This window comes from Hylobates moloch, unplaced genomic scaffold (assembly GCF_009828535.3).
Source record: "Hylobates moloch isolate HMO894 unplaced genomic scaffold, HMol_V3 SCAFFOLD_6, whole genome shotgun sequence".
NCBI classification, from domain to species: domain Eukaryota; kingdom Metazoa; phylum Chordata; class Mammalia; order Primates; family Hylobatidae; genus Hylobates; species Hylobates moloch.
In genome coordinates this window covers 107255198-107264432 of record NW_026652281.1, presented here as the reverse complement: position 1 = coordinate 107264432, position 9235 = coordinate 107255198, and the positions used below count along the sequence as shown (strand labels likewise).

The 9235-nt window shown below is 38.2% G+C and overlaps 1 non-coding gene across 1 annotated transcript; it reads left to right on the top strand.

Moving 5' to 3' along the window:
• Positions 1-7210: 7210 nt before the first annotated feature.
• Positions 7211-7272, top strand: LOC116472058 (U7 small nuclear RNA). The gene has a single exon (XR_004248970.1). It is a non-coding gene; the product is annotated as a U7 small nuclear RNA (small nuclear RNA).
• Positions 7273-9235: the final 1963 nt, after the last annotated feature.

Below are 9235 nucleotides of genomic sequence, written 5' to 3'. Positions count from 1 at the left end.
ATCTGCAAACAGGGACAATTTGACTTCCTCTTTTCCTAATTGAATACTCTTTATTTCCTTCTCCTGCCTGATTGCCCTGGCCAGAACTTCCAGCACTATGTTGAATAGGAGTGGTGAGAGAGGGCATCTCTGTCTTGTGCCCGTTTTCAAAGGTAATGCTTCCAGTTTTTGCCCATTCAGTATGATATTGGCTGTGGTGTGTCATAGATAGCTCTTATTATTTTGAGATACGTCCCATCAATACCTAATTTATTGAGAGTTTTTAGCATGAAGGGTTGTTGAATTTTGAGAAAGGCCTTTTCTGCATCTATTGAGATAATCATGTGGTTTTTGTCTTTGGTTCTGTTTATATGCTGGATTACATTTATTGATTTGCATATGTTGAACTAGCCTTGCATCCCAGGGATGAAGCCCATTTGATCATGGTGTATAAGCTTTTTGTGTGTGTCTCTGCACGTGAGATGGGTTTCCTGAATACAGCACACTGATGGGTCTTGACTCCTTATCCAGTTTGCCAGTCTGTGTCTTTTAATTGGAGCATTTAGCCCATTTACATTTAAAGTTAATATTGTTATGTGTGAATTTGATCCTATCATGATGATGCTAGCTGATTATTTAACCCATTAGTTGATGCAGTTTCTACGTAGCCTCGATGGTCTTTACAATTTGGCATGTTTTTGCAGTGGCTGGTACCGGTTATTCCTTTCCATGTTTCCCTTTGTGGGTAACCCAAGCTTTCTCTCTTTTGACCGCCCTTAACATTTTTTCCTTCATTTCAACTTTGGTGAATCTGACAATTATGTGTCTTGGAGTTGCTCTTCTCGAGGAGTATCTTTGTGGCATTCTCTGTATTTCCTGAATCTGAATGTTGGCCTCTCTTGCTAGATTGGGGAAGTTCTCCTGGATAATATCTTGCAGAGTGTTTTCCAACTTGGTTCCATTCTCCCCGTCATTTTCAGGTACACCAATCAGACGTAGATTTGGTCTTTTCACATAGTCCCAAATTTCTTGGAGGCTTTGTTCGTTTCTTTTTATTCTTTTTTCTCTAAACTTCCCTTCACGCTTCATTTCATTCATTTCATCTTCCATCACTGATACCCTTTCTTCCAGTTGATCGCATCGGCTCCCGAGGCTTCTGCAATCTTCGCATAGTTCTCGAAAGTTGGCTTTCAGCTCCGTCAGCTCCTTTAAGCCCTTCTCTCCATTGGTTATTCTGGTTATCCATTCGTCTAATTTTTTTAAAATTTTTAACTTCTTTGCTATTGTTTTGAATTTCCTCCCGTAGCTCGGAGTAGTTTGATCGTCTGAAGCCTTCTTCTCTCAACTCGTCAAAGTCATTCTCCATCCAGCTTTGTTCCGTTGCTGGTGAGGAACTGTGTTCCTTTGGAGGAGGAGAGGTGCTCTGCTTTTTAGAGTTTCCAGTTTTTCTGCTCTGTTTTTTCCCCATCTTTGTGGTTTTATCTACTTTTGGTCTTTGATGATGGTGATGTACAGATGGGTTTTTGGTGTGGATGTCCTTTCTGTTTGTTAGTTTTCCTTCTACCAGACAGGACCCTCAGCTGCAGGTCTGTTGGAGTTTGCTAGGGGTCCACTCCAGACCCTGTTTGGCTGAGTGTCAGCAGTGGTGGCTGCAGAACAGTGGATTTTCGTGAGACCGCAAATTCAGCTGTCTGATAGTTCCTCTGGAAGTTTTGTCTCAGAGGAGTACCTGGCCGAGTGAGGTGTCAGTCTTTCCCTACTGGGGGGTGTCTCCCAGTTAGGCTGCAGGGGGTCAGGGACCCACTTTAGGAGGCAGTCTGTCCGTTCTCAGATATCCAGCTGCGTGGTGGGAGAACCACTACTCTCTTCAAAGCTGTCAGACAGGGACATTTAAGTCTGCAGAGGTTCCTGCTGAATTTTTATTTGTCTGTGCCCTGCCCCCAGAGGTGGAGCCTACAGAGGCAGGCAGGCCTCCTTGAGCTGTGGTGGGCTCCACCCAGTTGGAGCTTCCTGGCTGCTTTGTTTACCTAAGCAAGCCTGGGCAATGGCAGGCGCCCCTCCCCCAGCCTCGCTGCCGCCTTGCAGTTTGATCTCAGACTGCTGTGCTAGCCATCAGCGAGATTCCGTGGGCATAGGACCCTCCGAGCCAGGTGCGGGACACAATCTCCTGGTGTGCCGTTTTCAAGCCCATTGGAAAAGTGCAGTATTAGGGTGGGACTGACCCGATTTTCCAGGTACCGTCTGTTACCCCTTTCTTTGACTAGGAAAGGGAACTCCCTGACCCCTTGCACTTCCTGAGTGAGGCAATGCCTTGCCCTGCTTCGGCTCGCGCACAGTGTGCTGCACCAACTGTCCTGCACCCACTGTTTGGCACTCCCTAGTGAGATGAACCCGGTACCTCAAGCGGAAATGCAGAAATCACCCGTCTTCTGTGCCGCTCATGCTGGGAGCTGTAGACCGGAGCTGTTCCTATTCGGCCGTCTTGGCTCCACCCCGGGTTGTTGATTTAAAAAGATTTCTGGGATCTATCATTGAAAACCTGTTTGGCTAATTCAGGGTATAGCACATGAATCTGCATTTTTAACAACCCTTCTTCATGATTTTGATTTAGATTATTTAAATTGAAAGCCTCAATTTAAGAACACACTGATCTGTTGACCATGATGAGTAGGGAAGAGGGACTATTGAAAAAGAATTCTAAAGATTAAATCTTGAGCGACAGGGAATATGATAAGCCATTAATAGACCCTGAAAATTTGGTTTCGAGGGAAACAAAGTTCATCCGTGAAGCTATTCAGCAAGTAAGTAATGTCATTTAAGAGCGTGGAAAAGAGGTATAAGTGAAGAAAAAAATTGGAAAATCTTTGTGTAATAAAGATTTCTAAGAGTTCAAAGAAAAAGAAAATTGTTATAGAGAGAATTGAGGGAGTATTTCTCTTTTTAGAGACCTTGAAAGAGGCAGCATATGAAACAAAGTGGAAAGAAAAACAAACTGGCAGAGACCAAAAACAAGAGTCTCAAGCAAATAATATTTATAGCAGGTGAATAAGAAATACAGGGTTTGTGGTGTGGATGTAGAGAGCCTTCTGGAATTGACATGTATCTGTATTGTTGAATAGAGGAAGTCCTATAGAATGTTGGGGTTTCTAGGAGTTGAAGAATAAATTCACAGCAAAATCAAACCTAGTTAATTAAGCATAACTTATAATGTAGAAAAAAGAGTGAGAAATTATTATAACAAAGAGGTGGCCCCTCAAGTTACTTCTAATTCATAGAGGTTTTTTTTTGTTTTTTGTTTTTTTTTTGAGACAGTTTTGCTCTTGTTGCCCAGGCTGGAGTGCAATGGCGCAGTCTTGGCTCACTGAAACATCTGCCTCTCCAGTTCAAGAGATTCTCCAGCCTTAGCCTCCCAGGTAGCTGGGATTATAGATACCCACCACCATGCCTGGCTAATTTTTTTATTTTTAGTAGAGACAGGGTTTCGCCATGTTGGCCAGGATGGTCTCGAACTCCTGACCTCAGGTGATCCGCCTACCTCTGCCTCCCAAAGTGCTGGGATTACAGACATGAGCCAATGTGCCTGGCCGAGACTTCCATTTTTTATAACAAAATAATTTTAAGAGCAGAATCAAAGGAAATAAAAAGTGAGAGATAAAATGGCCATGATAAAATTAATAGTAATCATTCATTACTAGCCAAACAGATTTTTGTAAGGTTCTTCTTGAATAGTAGGGGAAGGTAAAAGAAATGAATTAATAAAATTGATTAAAAGTCCTCTTTTTAAGAAGTAAAAGAAAACAAAAGAATAAAGGTCATTTGGGGAATGGAATTTTTTAAGTTTTAAAGAAGAAAAATAGTTGGAGGGAAAATAATATTTTTTCTAGGTTTAGCAACAAAATAGTTTTATAAACATTGCATATTATATGCCAGTCTTATAAGCTATTCATAAGTAGATAGTAACTGTAGTGGTCAACTATATAAAAGATCTTACAAGTTGTGTATACAACCTTGGTTAAGTTAGTCCTGTTATGTAAAATGGAAAATAATAACACCTGCCTTATAACATTAAATGATATAATGTTAAGTATGTGCCAACTATATAGTAAGCATTCAACAAATGGTAGCTATTTTTATTAAGTGAATGACCTTATGCAATTTACTTAACTGCTCTGAATTTTTAAGTTTTTTTTTTCTATCAAATGGTATTAGTTGTATGATGTTTTTATAGGGTTATCAAGAAGATTAGGTTATTAGAAAATTAGGGTTATTAGAAGATCTCGTAGTATGAATAACACATAACACATAAAAACACTCAGTAAGTGTTAAATACTGTTATCAAAAATCTCAAAATAACATGTATCACAATTTTCTCAGTGCTTTTAAATATATTCTTCATATAGTCTTTTCAACAATATTGTGATAGTCCCTTTTACAGTTGAAATGCAGAAAGCTTGAGAAACTTAGTACCAAAACAAGCAGTCCTCTTATTTCCAGGCCAGTTCTCTTTCTCAACATGCATTTAACTCACAAGACTTATTTTTTTAACTTTCTATTTTGAAAATTTTTTTCAATTCTTCAGCTAAGACAGCAGAAGAGATGATTTATTGTATACTGTTACACTCAGCCACAACTTATTTTTAAATATCAGATTTACATGTAGTTGCAGTTAGTAATAGTACAGAAAGATCTCTTGTATCCTTCACCCAGTTTCCCCCAGTGGTAACTATATCTTGTGTAACTATAGTACAGTATCACTATCAAGAAATTGACATCTAGTGACCTTATGTAGAATTGACAGGTTTAACCTGCATTTGTGTGTGTGTGTGTGTGTGTGTGTGCATTTAGTTCAATGCAGTTGTACCATGTGTAGATTCATGTTACCTCCACTACATTCAAGATGCAGAATTTCAGTCACCACAAGTATTCCTCATGCCACATTTTTTTATAGCCACAACTGATCCTCCTATACCCCAGCTGCTAACCCCTGCAAATCACTAGTCTATTCTCCAAGTTTACAGTTTTGTCATTTTGAGAATATTACATAAATGGATTAACCATTGTAACCTTTTGGGATAGACAACTTTTATTTTTTAATAAGATTTACATTTAATTTATGTCAAAAATAATGACATCTTAAAAATAAAATGTAAGCCTTCTCTCTAGTGGAACAATGAATCTCTTTCTAAGTTCTTGGCCTACAGATCGTAAGAGAAGAATTGGATGAACCACATGACAGAAATGAACAATGACAAAGACTCTCAAATTTCAAATCTAGACACACATGGTTCTTGGATTTTTAGATGACACAACTTTTTCCTTTTAAAAATGGTTCAAAAAATAAAAGATGGTTCAATGGCCATTGCCTGCCTTTTTTCTGAAAATGCTTTCTTGTGAAAATGCACCTAGTTGTACCTCTTGGGTGGATTTTTACTGTCACATGAGTGACTGTGGAAAAAGAAGAGAGTGATATCCTGGAAAATTGTGGAATAAGAAATTTCAGATCTTGGTCTTCTAACAAAACAACCACTAAATGTGAAAAAGGTATTTTCAACTATTTTAGAACTCTGGAAACTGATTGAACACTTATAGCAACCTGAGGAGTGCTTGATGAAAAAAAGGACAGCTGAAATGCAATAACATTTCATTGCAATACAGGTAGCAATCCCCTTTCTTCCACCCTGCTGCAGCCATGGGGATAGTAGTCTGCATTTATGGAGTAGCTGGCTATTGCCAGGGGTGGCAGTAAGAAACTTTTCCTACAAATTTTAGGAGTTGTACATTTGGTCAGTCTGGCAATTCCCTAAGGAACCAGCAAAGACACTTTTTATTTTTTAGCCCGCCTGGCTTGTAGCAGCTTTCTCATGGCAACTCACAGAAAATGTAAAGGAACACACTCTTTTCTCTCTGTCTTTGGATCCATACATTTAATTAAATCTCTGTTAGGTCAGTGCCTGACTATAGCAGTAACAGAAGAGAAACTTCTTTGTCCACATAAAATACTGCAGCCTTAAGCAAGCAATAATGAGCAATCCGTGAAGAGCAGTAGAGTCTGATTTTGAGAGTTACCACACTATAGTACTCAAGATGTCTAATTGTCTAATTCTCAACAAAAAAGTCACCATATAAAGAAATAGGAAACTATAGCCCATTCACGGGAATTTTTTTTTTAAAGAATTTTTACAGAAACCATCTCTGAGGAATACTAAACATTGGAGTTACTAGTCAAAGTCATTAAACCAACTCTCTTAAAATGCTTAATCAGTTAAAGGGAAACCATGGACAAAGAACTATGGAAAATCAGAAAAACAATGTATAAGACCCAGCACAGAGATGCCCACCTGTAATCCTAGTGCTTTGGGAGGCTAAGGTGGGAGGATCACTTGGGGCCGGGAATTTGAGACTAGTGTGGTCAATATAACAAGACCCCCAATCTGTACAAAATTTTTTTAAAAAAATTAGCCAGGTCTGGTGGCACATACCTGTAGTCCTAGCCACTTGAGAAGCTGAGGCAGGAGGATCCCTTGAGCCCAGGAGTTTGAGGCTGAACTGACACTGTACTCCAGCCTGAGTCACAAGAGTAAGACCCTGTCTCTTAAAAAAAAAAAAAAAAGAAAAATGTACAACCAAATAGGGCATATCAATAAAAAGATAACAGTTATAAAAAAGGAATCAAATAGAAATTCTGAACATAAAAGTACAGTAGGTTAAATGGAAATTCACCAGAAGAGTTCAATTACAAATATGAGTAGGCAAAAGAGAAAATTACCAAACTTGAAATAAGGCTATTAAAATTATCCAATTTAAAGAGCAGAAGGGAAAAAGAATGAAGAAAAAGGAACACAACCTTAGGGATTTGTGGGACACCATCAAGCATACCAGCACATGCATCATGGAAGTCTCAGGGGGGATGAGAGAGAAAAAAACAGAAAAAATATTTCCCAAATTTGATGAAAGACATGAATATATTCATCCAAAAACTTAAACATTAAGCAGGATGAAGTCAAAGAGATCCACACGAAGACACGTTATACTCTAATTTTACAAAGCAAGAGAATCTAGAAAGCAAAAGGAGCTAACTCTTCATGTATAAGGAATCCTCAATAAGATTAACAGTTAATTTCTCATCAAAAACTATGGAGGCCAGAAGGAAGTGGGATGGCATATTTAAAATAGTAAAAGAAAATAACTGAGAATTCTATATTTGGAAAAACTGTCCTTCAAGAGTGGAGAAAAGTATTACAGCTCTTTTAGAATTTGTCTAGCTGGTTCCTAGTCTTCCCTGGAAGCACCCTCTACTCCTAAAAAAAAATGGAGTCAGATGAACAGACTTGGGGGGAATTTGTTACTAGTCCATTTGCTTTACAAGAAATGGTAAAGGGAGTCTTTCAGGCTGAAATGAAAACCATATGAACAAATAACACTAGTAAAGGTAACTACTAGTAAAAGTTGCTACAGTAGTAAAGGTAACTACACAAGTAAATATAAAAGCAGTATTGTATTTTTGATTTGTGATGTTTCATTTTACTATGTAATTTAAAAGACAAATGCATAAAACAATAATTTTAGATTTGTGTTGATAGTATATGATGTGAAAATATGTTACCTGTGACAATATAGAGATGGAAGTATATAGGAATAGTATGTGTGTGTGTGTGTGTGTGTGTGCATAAATGAAACAAAGTTGACATTATTCAAACTAGATTGTTATAACTTTAAGATATTAATTGTAATCCCCAAAGTAACCACAAAGAAAATAACGTACACACACACATATCAAAATGGTACACTACAAAATATGAACTAAATATATATATTTTTAAGTGATGATGGAATTGAGGTTAAAAAAACATGTAAGATATATAGAGAACAAATAGCTAAATGATAGCAGTGAGTCCTTATCAGTAATTATTTTGAAAGTAGTTGAATTCAACTCTGCAATTTAAAGGCAAATATTGTCAGAATTGGAAAAACACAATCCGTCTATAGTCTATATACTGTCTACAAGAGACTCTTTTTCAATACCAAGAATCAAAGACATTAAAAGTAGAAGAATGGGAAAAGATAGTCTATGCAAGTGGTAATCAAAAGAAAGCTGACATGGCTATATTAGTGTCAGAAAAATAGACTGCATTTTTTATGTTTTTTTTTTTTTTTTTTTTTTTTGAGGTGAAGTCTTGCTCTTGTTCCCCAGGCTGGAGTGCAGTGGTACGATCTCGGCTCACTGCAACCCATGCCTCCTGGGTTCAAGCGATTATGTTGCCTCAGCCTCCCAAGTAGCTGGGATTACAGGCACCTGCCACCACACCTGGCTAATTTTTGTATTTTTAGTAGAAACGGGGTTTCACCATGTTGGCCAGGCTGGCCTTGAACTTCTGACCTGAGGTGATCTGCCTGCCTTTGCCTCCCAAATTGCTGAGATTACAGGCGTGAGCCACCAAATAGACTGTTTTTTTTGTTTTGTTTTGTTGTTTAGACAGAGTCTTGCTCTGTCGCTCAGGCTGGAGTGCTGTCATATGATCACAGCTCACTGCAGCCTCAACCTCCCAAGCTCAAATGATCCTCCTACCTCAGCCTCCTGAGTAGTTTGAACCACAGGCATGTACCACTACCACACCTTGTTATTTAAAAAAAAAAATTATTTGTAGAGACAGGATTTCACAATGTTGCCAGGCAGGTATCAAACTCCTGGGCTCAAGTGATCCACCTGGCTTGGCCTCCCAAACTGCTGGGATTATAGCCATGAGCCACCTTGCCCAGCCAGAAAAATAGACTTTAAGCCAAAAAGTTACAGGAAACAAAGAAAATTATCTCTATAAAAGGTTGAATTTATCAAGAGTATATTATAAACATATATAACAAAGTTTTGAAATATATGAAGCAAATATTGATAAAATATAAGGAAGAAATAGATTGTTCTACACTGGTAGTTGAATACTTCAATATCTTACTTTCAATAATGGATTGAAACAACAACCACACAGGAGATCAATAAGGAAATGGAGGCCTTGAACAACAGCATAAACCAAGTACATCTAAGAGACATAAAGATAACTCTTCTTTACTTCCAGCAACAGCGGAATACACATTTTTCTTCAGGTGCCCTTGGAACATTCTCCTGGATATATCCCATATGGTAGGCCTCAAAGGAAGTCCTAATAAGTTTTTATTTTTATTTTTATTTTTGAGACAGAGGTTTGCTCTTGTTGCCCAGGCTGGAGTGCAATGGTGCGATCTCAGCTCAGTGCGGCTGCCGTCT